The 16,517-nt window shown below is 38.7% G+C and overlaps 1 protein-coding gene across 15 annotated transcripts in view; it reads left to right on the forward strand.

Moving 5' to 3' along the window:
* Positions 1-16,517, forward strand: part of Zbtb20 (zinc finger and BTB domain containing 20) — a 751,404-nt gene that overhangs the window by 392,238 nt on the left and 342,649 nt on the right. For 14 of the 15 annotated variants that reach the window (XM_029470523.1, XM_029470521.1, XM_029470520.1 and 11 more), the window contains one exon: positions 14,917-14,963. The gene's annotated coding sequence lies outside the window, so the exon portion shown is untranslated. Of the gene's footprint in view, positions 1-13,944; positions 13,965-14,916; positions 14,964-16,517 lie in introns of those variants that run through there. The other variant, XM_029470522.1, reaches the window with a different exon arrangement.

The following is a 16,517-nucleotide window of genomic DNA, read 5'->3' on the forward strand; positions in this document are numbered from 1 at the left end:
TATGAAATAATTTTATTTCTATCTTTATTTAGATTGTATCTAATAACCAAGAAGTTAATCTTTCATTAAACCACCACAAAATGTTACTTCACATCTATTATTCCCAAGAGAGTTCTATGTCATTTGTGCCATAGAAAGTTATATCCAAATGTCCTTCTTAAATGCATAATAGTTAATAGTGCCCCACTTCATAAGGGGGACATTATGCCAGGATAGACTCTAACCTAACAGTGGTCTTACAAATGGGCAACTGTTCATTCCTCAGCTAGTTAACCAGATTCATAGAGGTTTTTATAAATATTGCCAGTCCTTAGATTCAAATCCACAACTAGCTTTCATTTTCAAAGCATAATCTACCTATGATTTTAAGCCCTTCTGTTAAAATAACCTTTATTCTTCTGTTGCAGTTGTAGTCTTGGAGGCTAACTGCCTCAGTCTGCTAACCTAGGCCTAGTTCTGGAAGCTTATAGCCTCTATAAATCTAATCTAGCCCTAGAATGTTTTCAGTCTCTGAGACTTACTGCAGAATACACGTATCCCTTTTTAGTTCTTTCTGATTTCCCAATGGCTGGTTCTGTTCTGTTCAGCTGTTCTGCCTCAAACTCCTGTCCAAGCTGACTGATTCGATCTAGCTTCACTCAGTTTCTTGCTGAATTGCTTTGCTTAGACTAATACTAACTTTGGCAACCTGTTCTAATCTTATGGCTCCTTCTCACTCTCTGTCACCTTTTCTTTCTCTCTCTCTAACCTGTCTCTGTACAACTGTCCCAGTAAAACTGCCTTCTTTCTTTTTCTCTGCACTGCTCTCTTAAGTAGCTTCTCTTTTGTGTCTCTTCCCATGAGAGTTGGTCATAGATATTCTGTCAAATCTTTCTCTGATTCATCACTTTGTCTGCCACTCAATTAGATATCACTTTCAAACATGGCTGCTTCCCTCTACAGACTAACTTTACCTTTATTGTTTGGGATTAAAGAAGTATACTAAGAGCATGTCTGTATTCCGGTCAGAGGATTAAAGGCGTGTGCTAAGGGCTGAGCGACTAGAAACATTGTTTTCAGTAAAAATATAATCCTGGGGTTCATGATGTAATCAAATATCCTGCAACACCCTACAGTGTAGTTGGTCTGTGTTCTATAGGTATGGATTGTATGTTCTGAAGGAGTCAAGTAAAATGTACTATTTGTGTCAAACATCTAAAGCTTGTCTTGAAAATCTTGATTAATTCACAAATACAAAGTAAATATCATTATGACACATGTGAAGAACTTCACGAATAAATTAGTATAGCTTCCAAGTTTTAGCTTATGGATGTAGTATGCCCCATGGAGTCTCAATTTATATATGACACCTCCCTATATAAAGTTTTGTATCATCAGCAAAAGTATGAAAACCCTTTGTTTTGGGATTCCTCTGATGATACTTGGAGAAAATTGCCTACAATATACAGACATTACTTCATTTTTGGTCTGTCCTTAGCCCTTGTGAGTGCGGCAGAATACAATTTGGGGGAATTACCTTGTACTTTTAATTGATATTTGCTTTAGAAGTGCTCTTCCAAATGCAGAGAGGAGTAGGCTGTGGTTCTCCATTCCTTTGCATTTCTCTATCAGCTTGCACCTCTGTTTTCTTTCTGGGTCAGTGCTATCAGTTTCCTGTGATTCTTTGATGAAAGAGGCACTGAGTCAACCCCTGCTTTCAGCTTATTATGTCTCCTAAAACATTTATCAGATTTATATGATCATTAGGCTGTATTGGTTAGATTGGGTTGGCATTGATATGATAATCATATGTATAATAGGAAGTTATCTTGGTCTACTATGAAAATAGGGCGCTTGAGAATCATAAGAGCTAGCCGGGCATGGTGGTGCACGCCTTTAATCCCAGCACTTGGGATTTCTGAGTTCGAGGCCAGCCTGGTCTACAAAGTGAGTTCCAGGATAGCCAGGGCTATACAGAGAAACCCTGTCTCAAAAAAAAAAAAAAGAAAAGAAAAGAAAAGAGAATCATAAGAGCTAATAAGCCTTTCTGACTACCAGCCTGGGTTAGTTGTTTAGATCTGAGTCCAAGGCTTCTACATTTGCAAAATGAAAAGTAACCATAATACCTATTTTATAGAGAAATTATATGGATTACATGAACTAGTATGTGCAAAATGTTTAAAGCAATGGTGGTTGCTTATACTTTATGTGTATAGAATGGAGATAGATAGAGCGATAGATTGGGTTCTCTTCCAGGAACCCAAGTTCAGTTCAAAGCATCCACGTCAGGCAGCTCCTGCTCCAGGAGATCTCACATTTTCTCCTCACCTCCATGGACAGCCACACTCATAAGCACACAGGTACACACATGTAAACATAATTTAAAATAAAATAAATCTTAAAAAGAAAAAGAGATGGAAGGGTAGCAGAAAAGGATAATGACTTAACCGTGAACTGAGTTTCATTACTTCAGTTCAGCACAGCACACAGGCCTTTGCTCAGGAGGTAATGCTTCTGACAACTCCCAGCTCTCTATCGCTTGGTACCTCAGTTTGCCCTCCCTAAAATGAGTGAGAAGGAATGCAGGATTTCTATTTCTTTTTGTCTACATGGACTTGATCTCAGAGATATTTCTCCTCAGGATGACCAGTGACGTGACTTAGAACAGTGTTAGTTAAAGGCCAACAGCCGAGTGTGGCAGACGGCACTCCTCATAAGCTGTGCTTCCCCTCAACGACTATATTTGCATGTATGCTTTTGCTCTTTGTAAATTTGTCATGTGTTTGAGTATTTATGCACCTACATGGCCGCTGAAGGAAGCACACTAGAATACATTCTTGTGGTATGTGTGTTTATATTTAACACATATATATACAGTATGTGTGTATATATATAAATATATGTCTGTGTGTATGAGAAACAGATGCACTGTAGGCAGATAAAGCAGATAAATATAGATCCAAATAGAAGCATAAGCATATAAATATAGACGTTATATAGCGTGAAAGCTCGCAGATCAGCACCATTTCATTACTGCTTCAAGCTTCATAATAAAGAGTTGAAAATCAGTGAACTAACATTGAAATTTTTGACTGAATGATACTGACAGTTCAGAAGACATGGTGTAAGGTAAGAAAATAACCTTTCTTTCAACTCTGAGGCGAAATTAGCAGGAAGCTTTATTACTTTTAATTAATTGATTTGTGAAAGTTTTTAGATAGTAGGTAGTATGGTATTTTTAATAGTACAAATATGCCACTTTTCCTACCAAAGAATCAGAAATAAGTATGAAGTAAAAACCTACTCTTAAGTATCAAAGGTTCAGCAGGGGTGACACCTGGACCCTTCTGACCGCAGCCCCCAACTTTCCCTTGTTCCTGGGGTTTGGCAGGTAGGTAGGCTCCATGCTACAGTATTATTCCTAGGCCCCTCTGAAGTCTTAGAAAATGCTCCCAAAGGAGGTATTTGAAGCACAAGGCCAGAGTCACCATTGTTCAGTGAGAGGGTGGGGATGCTTGCAGTTGTGCTCAGTGAGTGTGCTGTGAGAGTTAAAATGGCTTCCATCTGTTACCCTGGATCACTGTCTGTTCTCACAGGCGAAAGCATCGCTCCTGAGGTTTTTGCTGTTTTACTTTGTTTTTATGAGGAGGATGGTGTGAGCTGTTTTCAGCTGGTTCAAGTAACTGAGTACTTTACTTTTTAATGTCACAAGTTATAGCTTGGTCATGTGTTTAAATATGATTTTAAAAATCATCTTTCCATAAACTATATCTATTTCCCTCGAGGGCTGCATTTCTTGCCCAGCTTTGTTGCAAAGCAGTTAGAAAAGCTGGAATCTGATGTCCTCTGGACCCGTGCAGACACACAGCCCACTTTTTCCAGTGTCACAAAGTAGTCCTAGTGGTTGTTGCTACTGCATTCCTCAGTGTTTAGTATACAGTGGCTCTTCCTGATGGGGTTGGGGCATGGGAGAGGGGAGAAGGTTCCAGCTCTCTCTGCTTCTCCTAAACCAGGAGTTAGTGTTCCTTCCTTCTTGCTTCCAATCTGGTGTGAGGGAGACACAGTACAGCTGTGGGGGGAGCAGTGCAGCCTGCAAGCTGTTCAGTTGTTACATCTGTTGTTTGCACCCACTCTGTGATAATTCCTTATGTAGCAATGGTTTTACAAGTATTCTTAAATATCCAAAGGTCTTAAGGACATGTGTAGGTATGTGCACATGCATGGACCTGGGACTTCAGAGGGGCCTAGGAACAATAATGTAGTATGTAACCTACCTACCTACCTACCTGCCAAACCCCAGGAATAAGGGAAAGTGTGGGCTATGGTCAAAGGGTCCAGGTGTCACCCCTGCTGAATCTTTGAAAGTTAGACTAGGTTTTCTTTTCATACTTATTTCTGATTCTTTGGTACAAAAAAAGTGGTATATTTGTACTATTAGAAATGCCCCCTCCATCTGTCTCTCTCTTTCTCACACACACACACACCCACACGTGCTTGCACACACAGGCACACACATGCACACAAATTCATATAAGCTTCAGCCTCCGAATTCTACATTGTGGGAATAAAATAGAATAAAATTTTGATTTCATACATTTTTTAAAGAATGCTTTTTATTAATAGGTAAACGTAAACTGTATAGTGCTTTATACTTCAGTCCTTTAAAATGTTTTTCTTGGTTGCATGATAAGCTGTAATGTTACCTTAAATATGATTATTTGTAAGAAAAACATTGGGGCTGGAGATACGGTTCAGTGGTTAAAAGCATGTATTGCTCTTCCGGAGGACCTGAACTCAGTTATTAGTATGCACATCTGGCATTACACAACCTCTGGCATCCATGAGTACCTGCACTCATGTTCACATCCTTACACATTAACACACATGTATACACAAACTAAAAATTGAAAATAGGAGCTGGAGAGATGGCCTAGGTGTTAGAACTTGCTGTTCTTGATGAGGACAAAAGTTCACATCAAAGCTCACCATTTCCTCTAATTCTGGGGATGTAACGCCTTTTTCTGACTTCTGTGTGTTCCTGCATGTGCATTGTGTACATAAACGCACACATACACATAATGAAGAATAAAGAATCTTTAAAGATAAAAATTACTTAAAAATGGAAAACATATAATATACCATAGCCATATAAAAAGATGCAGTAAAGGCCAAAAAGGGGAGTCATTATTAAAATAACTACACATATGACCATACTAAATGTATGACCTCTTTTGCTTAATAAATATATTAAGATTCGAATTCTAAGGGTAACTATGGGTATATAGTCTCTTCTTATTTTTTCATTTGTTTTCTTTTCTCCTGGATTAATATATGTATTGTGTATCTTTCATTAATTATTTAACATTAATTGCCACAAATTTTGGCAAGCAGAAAAACAATTGTGTACACATATGGGAATGATAAGATTGTACTAATCATTTGATTTTCTATGCATTATATTTTAAAAACTCTTATCTAGTATAAAATCTTAATTGAAAAATTTAAAGCAATAAAAACCTTGAGGTGACTTACTGAATCCGAGGAAAATGCATTCCTTCTCTAAGGCACTGAACATCTTCCAGGTGTCCATGGTAGGATGGCATTTGCTTGAACATGGAGTGACTTTAGAACTGAGGAAAACAAGGACTTACTTTTGAGGGAATCACTTATGTTACCTCTTGGAGTATAAGTTGGCTTTCTTCTTTGACAGGGAAGAATTTTCATTTAGACTGCTTCATGTTCTGGTGCAATGTGATGTATGTGTGTGTGGGGTATGAATCCTAATTCAGGGCTTACTTAACTTTTAAATTACCTTTAATACACTCTTAGATAGAATAATAACAAGTGTGTAATTAGATTGCTTGCTAATCAGTAAGACACTGCAGTGTAATTCACAGTAGGCTGATCTTAAATGAAATAACACGAGTGGACACTGTGAGATGTAAAATATACTCAGTGTATTAATTGCTTTGGCCTACTTCAGTAAGAAGCAACCCTGACCAAGGCAACTTGCAGAAGAGTTTGCTTGTCTTACGGTTCTAGAGAATGAGAGTCCATAACTGTGTGGACATCATGGACATGTGGTCATGTGGCAGGAACAGCAAGATGAAAGCTCAGAACTTGACACAGAATGAAGAGAGCAAACTGGTAGTAGGTGAGGCTTTTGATTGGAAGCCCACATCCAGTGGTAGATGTACTTCCTCCAACAAAGCCATATCACCTACATTTCCCAAATCCTGATAACAGCTGAAGAAAGCAGTGCTCAAATGTCTGAGGCTATGAAGGACATTTCTCATTAAACCACGATACCCAGTAGAGCCTATTTCTTCAGACCTATTGATTTCGTAACTGCTTTTTATCTCCATCCTTTACCACCACATAACTTAGGAGACAATGCTATGGATACCAGAGCAAGGAAACATTTTAATTCTCATCTAATTATCACTCTGAGAGGAGTTCTAAAGAAATAATCAAAAATTCTTGTTTCCTGGGATTGTAATCATAAAAAAGAGTTAGCCAAAATAAGTAGGAGACCTTCCTACTTACGTATGTTCCTCTTTACACCAGTAAAGTGGGATGAAGTGATATACATTAAGCCTTTTCAGTTAATAGGCAGCCCCTTTATTCTTCTCATGCCAGATTAGCATCCTTTATTCCACCCTGGCTCCTGCAGATTTACCTTGTTGATTATGAACTGCTGTTCTTAGGGAAACCTGTGAGCTCGACGGCCAATGCCATTGGGATGGATGAATAGTTGCTGAATGTTTTCTTTTTTAGGTAGTAAGAACAAAACATAATATCCCACTGTCAGATACTTGAACTGCATTTCAGCCTAGAATTAATCATTGTAGCTGAATTATAAATCCCGTTAGAGTCAGGTTCATAATGGAAACAATGACACGATCTTAATTACAGGATTCTGGCAGCCATACCCTTAATAACCAGAGACTTCCTTCTCATGGCCGAGTTTGCTTTTAACCTTCTTAGTCTGCATTTACTGCGTAACTGAAATTTCAGTGTGCATCTTTCCAACTTCTATTGGAATTGAGAGCATTTGACCTGCATCATTAAGCCGCATTAAGCTACTGGGATTTCTCTGGTTCCTTTCCTGTTGAGCCATAACTACTCGAAAACATGTGCATCTATGGGATGAAAAGAACATAAAGGGAACTGAAAGGCAACCTGCTGTTGTGGGAAATTAGTGGCCTAGAGATCAAAAAATGTTGCTTTCTGTCTTTGGTGAGATACTTTATGTGGGCCCCAATGTCCATATTGACCATTCAGAGATCGAGACAGTGGTAGCATTTAAGAGGGAAGCCTGCCAGCTGTAGACTACCCTTACTGCTTACTGCCATGTCACACTTTTAAAAATGGTAATATTTGCCTAAGACTTACTGATAATGTATTATTGAATTTATAGTTTCTCTTATTTATATTTTTTTATAATTTCAATATATATCAAAGCTTTTTAACAAAAAAATAGCTTCCATATGAAAACAGGAATAAAGAGTGACTAAACAGAAAGAGGGTGGATCTTGAAGTCAGGAGAAATCCATCAGGTAGACACAGGGGACAGTAAGCAGGTCTACTCAATGATCTAAGTTCTTAAGAACAGCAGTGAGAAGAGAAGTAAGGTTTCAACAGTAGACTCACGTTTAAGATAAAAAATTAAGTAGAAGATAGCTTTGAGGTGAACATTTTACATAATGTAAGAATTTTGTGTTTTATAAAAGAATCCTTTGAAATTGATCCCTATGGCATTTAAAATAAGCTTCAATTTATACGCTTTGATTTACTCTATGCTGTGGAAAAATTACGAGTGAGCTTTAGCTACCAGTCCCAGCTCTTTCTCAACGTGAATGTTCCTCAGAAAAATTAATCCCTAGCCTTCAGATCTTCATATATAAAATGCAGCAGACAGGCAAGTGCTCGTCTTGTTTTAAAAGCCATGCAGCCTATGCCATTGACACACTGCTGAGATGCTCCTTGCGAAAAGTTGAACTTATTTACATTAAAGGAATGGCCAGATGCACACGCACGCACACACACACACACACACACACACACACTGTCTTCTGATGATGTGTGCGCATGCAGAGTTCCAGCGTGCTGACAAGATGGTACCCCATGCTTTGGAAGCATGACTGCCATTCCACAGCCTACTTTTAGTTGAATCTTCAACTGGGGTTTTGGAGAATTGCAGCTGTAATTTCTTTCCTAAAGGTCTTATTCTCCAATTAACTGCAAGATTGCATTTCTGTCTTCCTGATCCAGAATTTATTTTTCTCATAAAACTCCTGTTTAACCAAGAAAATGAAAATCAGTATATTCTTGGTTGCCCTTCTGTTAATTTAAATTTGCATAACCTAATCAAAACTCAACCTGCTTTGCCCTTCAACAAAAAGCTGTATTCTCTTCCGTTACTAAGTGGATACATTCTTCTCAGTATTTTTAAAAGATGAATTATGTTGATATCCCATGACTTTTCCTTTAGAATGTGTCCATGAAAATTAAAATGGACTTGTCTGTGCCCAGGAGTGAGTTGGAAACCCAGGCTGAAAGGACAGGTAAAAGGGGGCACACATTTTGCTGATGTTATCAGCATTATAATTTTTTCTAAAGCATTTTTTTGGTAATAAAATGGAACTAAAGTCAACTGACCCCAAGCTAACTGCCTCATGGTTCCTTTACATCATTATTTGGCCTGAAAATAAATGATACAGAAAAACAGCCTAAGATTTCATAGAAAGCATTGAAATATGGGATTTGAGGCTTTTCTATTTTCTTTTCCTACAGAAATATTTCTTCCATAATCATTTCACAGTTTCAGCAAATATCTGGTAAGCACAAAGAAGTTGTTGGAGTGTACTAGGCACTAGGTATAGAGCTGTGTGCGTATTCTTCTGTGCTCAGCATCTCTGACTAAAGGTTGGAGTAGGTATTCACTTGATCATGTGGAAGAGATGACAACAGGATGGTCAGAAATGATCCCAGTTTCCTCTTTTCTTCAGATAACTGTGATTTCCTAGTTTCCACTTCAAAACATTTCCAAGATGGAAATAAGGCCCCCACCTAGCTTTCTATTATTATTATTATTATTATTATTATTATTAATTTATTTTATTTGTTTACATTTCAAATGATATCCCTCTTCCCAGTTACCCCTCCACAAACTTCATACCATTTCCTTCTCCCCCCTCCCCTTTGCCTCTGTGAAGGTGCTCCTCCACTCACTCACCCACTCCCACCTCACCACTCTAGCATGTCCCTACACTGGAGCATCAAACCTCCACAGGACTAAGGGCCTCCCCTCCCATCCTCTGCTCCATATCTGTAGCCATGGATCCCTCCCTGTATACTATTTGTTTGGTGGTTTAGTCTCTGTAAGCTCAGGGTGTTCTGCTTAGTTGATAATGTTCTTCCAGTGGGGTTGCAATAGGAGGTTCAGCTCCTTCAGTCCTTCCCCTAGCTCTTCCACTGGGGTCCCCTGGCTCAGTCCGATGGTTGGCTATGAGTGTCTGCATCTGTATTGGTCAGGTACTAGAAGAACCTCTCAGGGAACAGCTAAACCAAGTTCCTGCCAGCAAGCGCTTCTTGGCATCAGCGATAGTGTCTGTACACGGGATGGATGTCATCCTATGCTTAATCAAGAGAATTCCTCTGTCTTTCTTATCCTAGTAGTTGATCTCAGCCTTAGAAGAACCTACAGGTATTGGAGCGTCCTGTACCTACAGGGAGAGTAAAAGTCATGGACACTTCTTAGTATAAACTTTGGGAGCTCATTTTCTAGCATGGAAAACACTAAGCAATAGTGACTGACAGCAGTGTCCAACTTAGGTATGCCAGAGTTACATGGTCTACAGACACACAGTTTAAGGAGTTATTTCCATTTCTTTTGCAGCTGATGTTTGTGTTCTTCCTCACTTTGGCTATTTCCTTCTAACTTGGGGCTGTTCGGCTAAACCAAATACCTTGCAAAGTAATATGTGGCTAAACAGGAAGTATCTTTGTCCTAACAATACCCCATGCATCTTAGAAAGAATTTTTGCAGCAAGGAAAACTAGTGGGGCCATAGCAGTAGTTATCACAGAGATTCACAAATCAGTCTGCAAGTGACAAATTGCTACAGGCAGAGAAGTTTTGTCAGTTTAGTGGAACTGCTTTCAGTAATTTGAAACATTAGTACTTTGACACATGGACCTGCCAGTAAACTGTGTTAGAAATAAGCTTGGAATACCACAATTACTGTTTGGGGTACCAGCGCATACACCTTGTCCTATGACCTGAACAATAGTTGAAAGTCAGGACCAAAGGAAATTAAAAGCAAAAGACAAAAAAAGGAACTTATCCCTGCTTTAGGATTGCCTCTGCAAGTGCTTTCCAGTTCCCCTCCTGGCCCTCTCCTCCCTGTCATCCCCTTTCTCTTTTTGTTCCCTGCCTTCTGCTCTTTTCTATTTAGTGTCCTGAATTCATTAGGTGGCATAGAGTAAATCAATAGTAAACGCTAACCGCCTACTCTGTACTCAGTTATGCAATGTCGCATAACTGGTACACAGACAGAGAGAAAGCAGACACAGCTTTACATTCAAAAGCTCTCACAGAATTTCACTTTTCTACAGCCAAAAAGGAAGTAACAGATGGGGAAACTTACAGCTTTTCCCCCCTTTCCCAGACTGTTCAGAAAGGAGTTAGTTAACATCCCTGGCCATTTCTATTTACCCTAGCCTGTAGCAACATCCCATAATTGTCAGAACCATAACTGGTTTTAAAACAGGACTTTGTGACTGTCAGTGATGTAATGGATTTTCCAGGTAATATGAAACTAACATATTCTGAGACTAGTTCACTTTTTAATGGAAAATCAAAAAATTCTAAGAATAAAATTAATTATAAAGCCAGAGATAAGAAAGATGACTGTGTGCACACGTGTTTCTACTTGCAATATATTCTGGTATAATATTTATGTGAAAACAACCTGGTATAATATTTATGTAAGAACAGTTCAGGAAGATGATTCTCTTCCTTTTTACTTCAGTTACTATGAGTTTCTAACCTTCATTTTCTCATTACAAAGCACAGTCAAAGGCAGACTCAGTAACAGCAAACATCTCAATGCTACAACAGGACAGAAGGCTTAATTCCAAGGCCTTGTAGAGGTCCTTCTCTGAATGACAGCTCTGTGTATGAATCTAGAGCTTGTGGAATTCTCATCTCCTGCCTCCCTCCCTAGTGCCATGCTGCTCTATGAAACATCTTTGCATTCACTGCATCAAGAAATCTTCCCTCCCCACTCCCCTCTCCCCTGTCTCTTCTCTCCTCTCTGCTCTCCAGTCACTCTTCTCTCTACTCCCACCTCCTCACCCCTCCTCTTCTGTAATCTCTCCTTTCCTCCCTCACCTCTCTGGTCTCTCTCCTTTCTCTTTGTAGCTCTGCACCTCTTTCCCATGCCTCTCTCCTTCACATTGAAGGGTGTTACCCACCCTAGATGGAAACACAGTGTGGTATTTGTGTGTGCTCTATCAGTCTTTCTTCCATCTTAAAATATTTTGTTTCACTTACCCCAAGGAGTTCCCTGGGAACTAGGCATTTCTGTCTGATAAGGAGGAGGCTGGAGAGAAGGGTGTTTGTTTTGTTCTTTCATTTTACTGTCTGGCCATTAATGCATTTGAAGTGGATATAAAATGATGCAGAGGGCAACACTGGACACTGCAGAGAACTGTTAAACCAGCTGGGAAGCAATGGTAGTTCTGTCGGCTTTAACCAAATGAAGGGATGGTGAAAGGAGCATGGGGAAGCGAAGACATGGTCTCTACTGTACAAATACAACCTGTTGAAGAATTGGGCTGCTTATATTTTGAATAAGTATCTTACTTTCAGTTCATGCTTTGTTTATGGATGCTAAAAGCTTGAGATATCAACCAGTTTAATATACTAAAAGTCTAAGGTATGTTTTTTTTTCTTTAATAGTGTGTGTGTGTGTGTAATTCAAACTATATCATATTTTAAACACTTTCTTACAGGTCAGTTATTACAATTTAAAAATCTTTTGTATGGAAAACTCAAGCGCACAAAAATAAAAATCAAAGCAAGTATATGTTTGTCTGGCTTCTCAGGTTTCATTGTTAAAGCACAGATCTCTTTATTGTAACAATGCTGTGATTGCAATTTTATTGGTATTTTGGATATCTGCATTTTCGATTACATATGTTTTGTTGTTTTAAAATGAATCATGACTAAACTAGTAAATATTTTAAACAAGAACACACACATATACACACATATATACACATACATTTCTTTCCAACTCTTTTTTCTTCTGTACAGAATCTGTATCTCAGAGAATTGCTTATCGAAAACTATTGACATAAAAATTGGACAGAACATTCTAGTGTTTAGCCAGGAAGTTATATTCACACATATTTTTCTATATATTCCTCTAAGACTATTATGGCTGATCTTGAATTCCAATATGCAGTAGTGCATATTGGTACAATATTATCAAATATATCAACCCTCATCTCTATTTGTTGCTGTTGGCAGTAGTGACAGTAATGTTTCAAGAATCTTAGCCAGTGACTTAGCTGTCCAACAAGAATTACTTAAGTTGTGCCTGGTACACAGAGCAGCTTTATAACTATTTTCTGTGTTTTGGTAAAACAGAAAGTAGATTCCTTATAATGCAATTTTTATATAATTGGTTACATAACCTGTAACCAAGTTATTCTCCTGAACATACACAGGAATTTATTCTGAATACCCTAATTTTCAAATAATATCTTTTAAACTGAAAAACTAAAACCCATAAAGGGAGTCAATATTTGTAGGGAATCAAAAACAGTTGTAGACATCTGGTCATGGAAGAAGCAGAGGGAAAAGTCTAACATCTTCCTCCCTCCTTCAGTCAGATACCTTCGCTTTCTAGCTTGGTGGGTTTTCACACTGAACCACAGGTACGCAGGATTGCATTTTAAAGTTCACTTTACTGCAAGCAAGTCTGCTCAGCCCTTCCTGTCAGCTGTGACCACAGCACTTGGGAACATCTAGGCTATATGTACTTTTTCATTTACAGTGCTGGATTCAAGTAGAGGCAAGGCTGGCAAACGTCAACTTGCTCCAGCTGTGCCATGCAAAGCAGAAGAGTTTTAATTTTCTTCTGATATTTGTTAAGTCCTGCACAACCCTTACAACTCCATTTCTCTTTGCGTTGTTCAATACATTCTAATTTTTGAACAAGGTCCTCAGTCACAGACAGCTTTTCAGACAGAAACACTCACCTGCTTGTGCCTTGTGTGAAGTAGCAGCTTCATACATATTTGTTTTGGTGTGCTGGGGAGACTCACTGGCCGTCCCAGAACACTGTCCAGGCAAGTGTACCCCATGCAAAGAAAGGGACAGAAGAAACTGGTACTGGAGCATCTCAGATCTAGCAATGGAGACATCATCGTCTTTAATCAGGAAGAGCTTATTGTCTACTATTACTCTGTGTTGGTGCTGTGATCTGACCAACTGAGCTAGCTTGGATAGTTGCTCTTATTCTTTATAAAAACTTCCAATCTCAGAAGTCAGTTTTACATCTTTCCTAGAGATTCTTTTCAGTGGTGATTGCTCCAGAGGCTCATTTTAAAAACATAGTTTTTGGCAAGCCACCTGAATGATCTTCATTAAATTTCATATGCGTGTGGGTGAGATATTGGCTCTCAAATACACCTCTCTTGAACTCTACCACAGACTTCCTTGAATTGGGGCTTTTCTTATATTCTCTGGATAATTAATTTTGTTTTCATTCATATATGTGGAACCTTTCCTATAAAATGACTCTGTCATGTACAGTTTCATTATTTGTGGCATGGTAAACTTCAGGCCTTTCTGAGTCATGTTTGGAGTAATTTAGTTATATTTGATCTTCTATAGATTGTCATTATGGTGCTGGTATTGAAGGTTGGGTGACTACCAGGAAAGCCACTTGTAGCTTCTGTATTCTTAAGGTAATTAATAAGAAACACAATGTAGAAATATTAATAGGTGTGTACTATTGGACTAGCAGTTTCTAAACTGTAAATTATATAACAATTGGAGACTTGTTTGTTCCACATTTGAAAATATTTTAATGTTAATTTTTATTTCAATCTATTATTTTGTGACATAGCATAAAAGTTTTAAAGGTTTCAGTTCACATTTGTGCTTCTCTTACCTAGCTTGGAATATAAAACCATACATTAATTTGTAGTCAAAAAGGATAGTATAAGTCGGGCGGTAGTGGCGGATGCCTTTAATACCTGCACTTAGAAGGCAGAGGCAGGCAGATCTCTGAGTTCGAGGCCAGCCTGGTCTACAGAGTGAGTTCCAGGACAGCCAGGGCTACACAGAGAAACCCAAAACAAAACAAAACAAACAAAGGACAGTACAGCCAGTACTCTGATGAAGTGTCATGAAAGCTGGTGTACACTGCCTAATGCTTGTTTTGCCATCACTGTCACAAGACCTAACATCCAGAACATGGTTAGCAAACAGCCCAAAGCAAGGAGAGACCAGTTTGCTTCTATTTATAAAATGTTTAATGAAAAGTACAGTAAAATTCAAACAGGACTGCAAATCCTTGTAGTGACCAAGAGTTTGATTATTTCTAAGCAGATCACAATAACTAGCTATGAAACTGAACTTTCTCAGCACAGAGGGTAGTGTATAAAGGTTAGCAGATCAGTCATTACTGGCTGCGTCTGGTTAGTGATCATCAGGTTAAATATTCAGGCACTCACCAAGTCACCAGTCGGAGGGTCTAATTGTGATTTCATTCCCAAAGGAACTGTCTTTTACTTTCTTTTACTTTCAAGCCAGGGTCCCAGGGGAGGGACAAGTGTATTCTTTTCTGTGATTAGCATATTGTCATATATTAGGTGAAACACATACCAAGACTTATGATATCTTTTTCCATTTCAGACTCTTTTATCATCAGCAATTGAATATTTCACACAACGTGTTGGCTGGTAAGTAAGATTTCATTGTCTCTCAATTGCAGGCCAAAATATTGAAGTCCAAAGAAATAAACTCCAGACAAACAAGAAGTAAATCTAGGGGCTGTAGTGAATTTACCACCACAAGATTAAATTTGAACAGAATGTATTTTGATACTGATAAAATGTAAAAGAATAAGAATCAATATCACAATATTGGTAAACATTTTGAATGACTTTAGTAGACATGGGGGGAAAAACTAAAGGACTTATTTGGAGGTCTTTATGGAAATAAATTTTTCTAAAGAATTCTGAAGAGACAGAAACAGCCATAGGTGAAAATAGCTTCTGTGGAGAAAGCAGTCATTTTGACATTGGAAAAACACACAGAAAGTCTTTCAAACATATTTTATGTCTCTTTGAATTTCTGGTTTATATTATATAATCTTTTGTAAATCTGAAATGTATTTGCTTCTTTTGAATCTTAAAAACAGACATAGCCACACTTGCATATATCCCCAAGAAGAAAGGGGACCGGCCTGTTGAGCTACAGACAAACATGTCCATAACTGGAAATTAATAGTGCCAAGATGATGCAAACACAGGTTTAGAGTTGGGCTCCTTGTCTTCTGGTGAGACTATGAGAAGTTTCTAGAAGGGTAGTGTAGCATTGTGTCCTTGAACAGTCTTGGTAGTAGGTGTCTGGAGGAGAGCAAGGCAGGATGGGAAGGTAGGAGACAGCCAGAGAGAGCTGAGTTTGCTAGAGGCTGGCAGGCTATAAACTGTAATGACAAATGTGCTCCAGAGGGAGGGGGAGGGAAGGAGCACCTCGCTTGGCTTCTGGCTCTCTTCTGCCTGGCACTCTAGTCCTGTTTAGTCATAAACAGCGTAGTCATCCAAACCTTTAAAGTTACACTCTTGACTGCACTTCATATGAATGTGCAGTAAATGAAGAAAATCATCTCTTAGGGTGAGACAGAGCTTTCTGTGGGGAATTTCCATGCTCCCTGCACATGATCCATAGTTGTCACTGTTACTGTTTCTAATTCTGTCATCAGTCTATCTCTGTCCCCGAGTATGTCCCGCTTGCCACCGAAGGCCATGCTTTAGGACTGTTATTCTTTCTCCCATCCCCAGCCCGACTCCCTGCTTTACTTGTTTTGCTACCCAAAGTAAACCTGCTGAGTGTGAGCCCAGAGGCACAAGGGACAGGCCTACTTGGTAACTTTAATTTGTTCTCCCTTAGCATTCCTCACAAAATGATATCAGCACAGAAAAGCCAGAATTCCACACTATGGCTGACTTGCAAAAGAAGCAGATTCCTCCTCAGTGTTTTCTGTTTCTGTGATCAGATAAAGTATAAATTGATGGGCTTGGCCTTTGGGTGTATTCCGCTTTCAGGCATGAAGATACAGGGTGGTGGGAAGGAGCGGGCAGTGCAATGTGCTTGCATTTCTCTGTTTTAGTAAAGGGAAACCTTCTAGAGGAGGGAGCACATCTTGTCTAGTAATGAACAATTATTTATTTCATTTTAAAATGATACTTGTTCATTAAAAATAATTTGGAAAAATACATAGGAGTAAAATG

Source organism: Mus caroli, chromosome 16 (genome assembly GCF_900094665.2).
Source record: "Mus caroli chromosome 16, CAROLI_EIJ_v1.1, whole genome shotgun sequence".
NCBI lineage: Eukaryota > Metazoa > Chordata > Mammalia > Rodentia > Muridae > Mus > Mus caroli.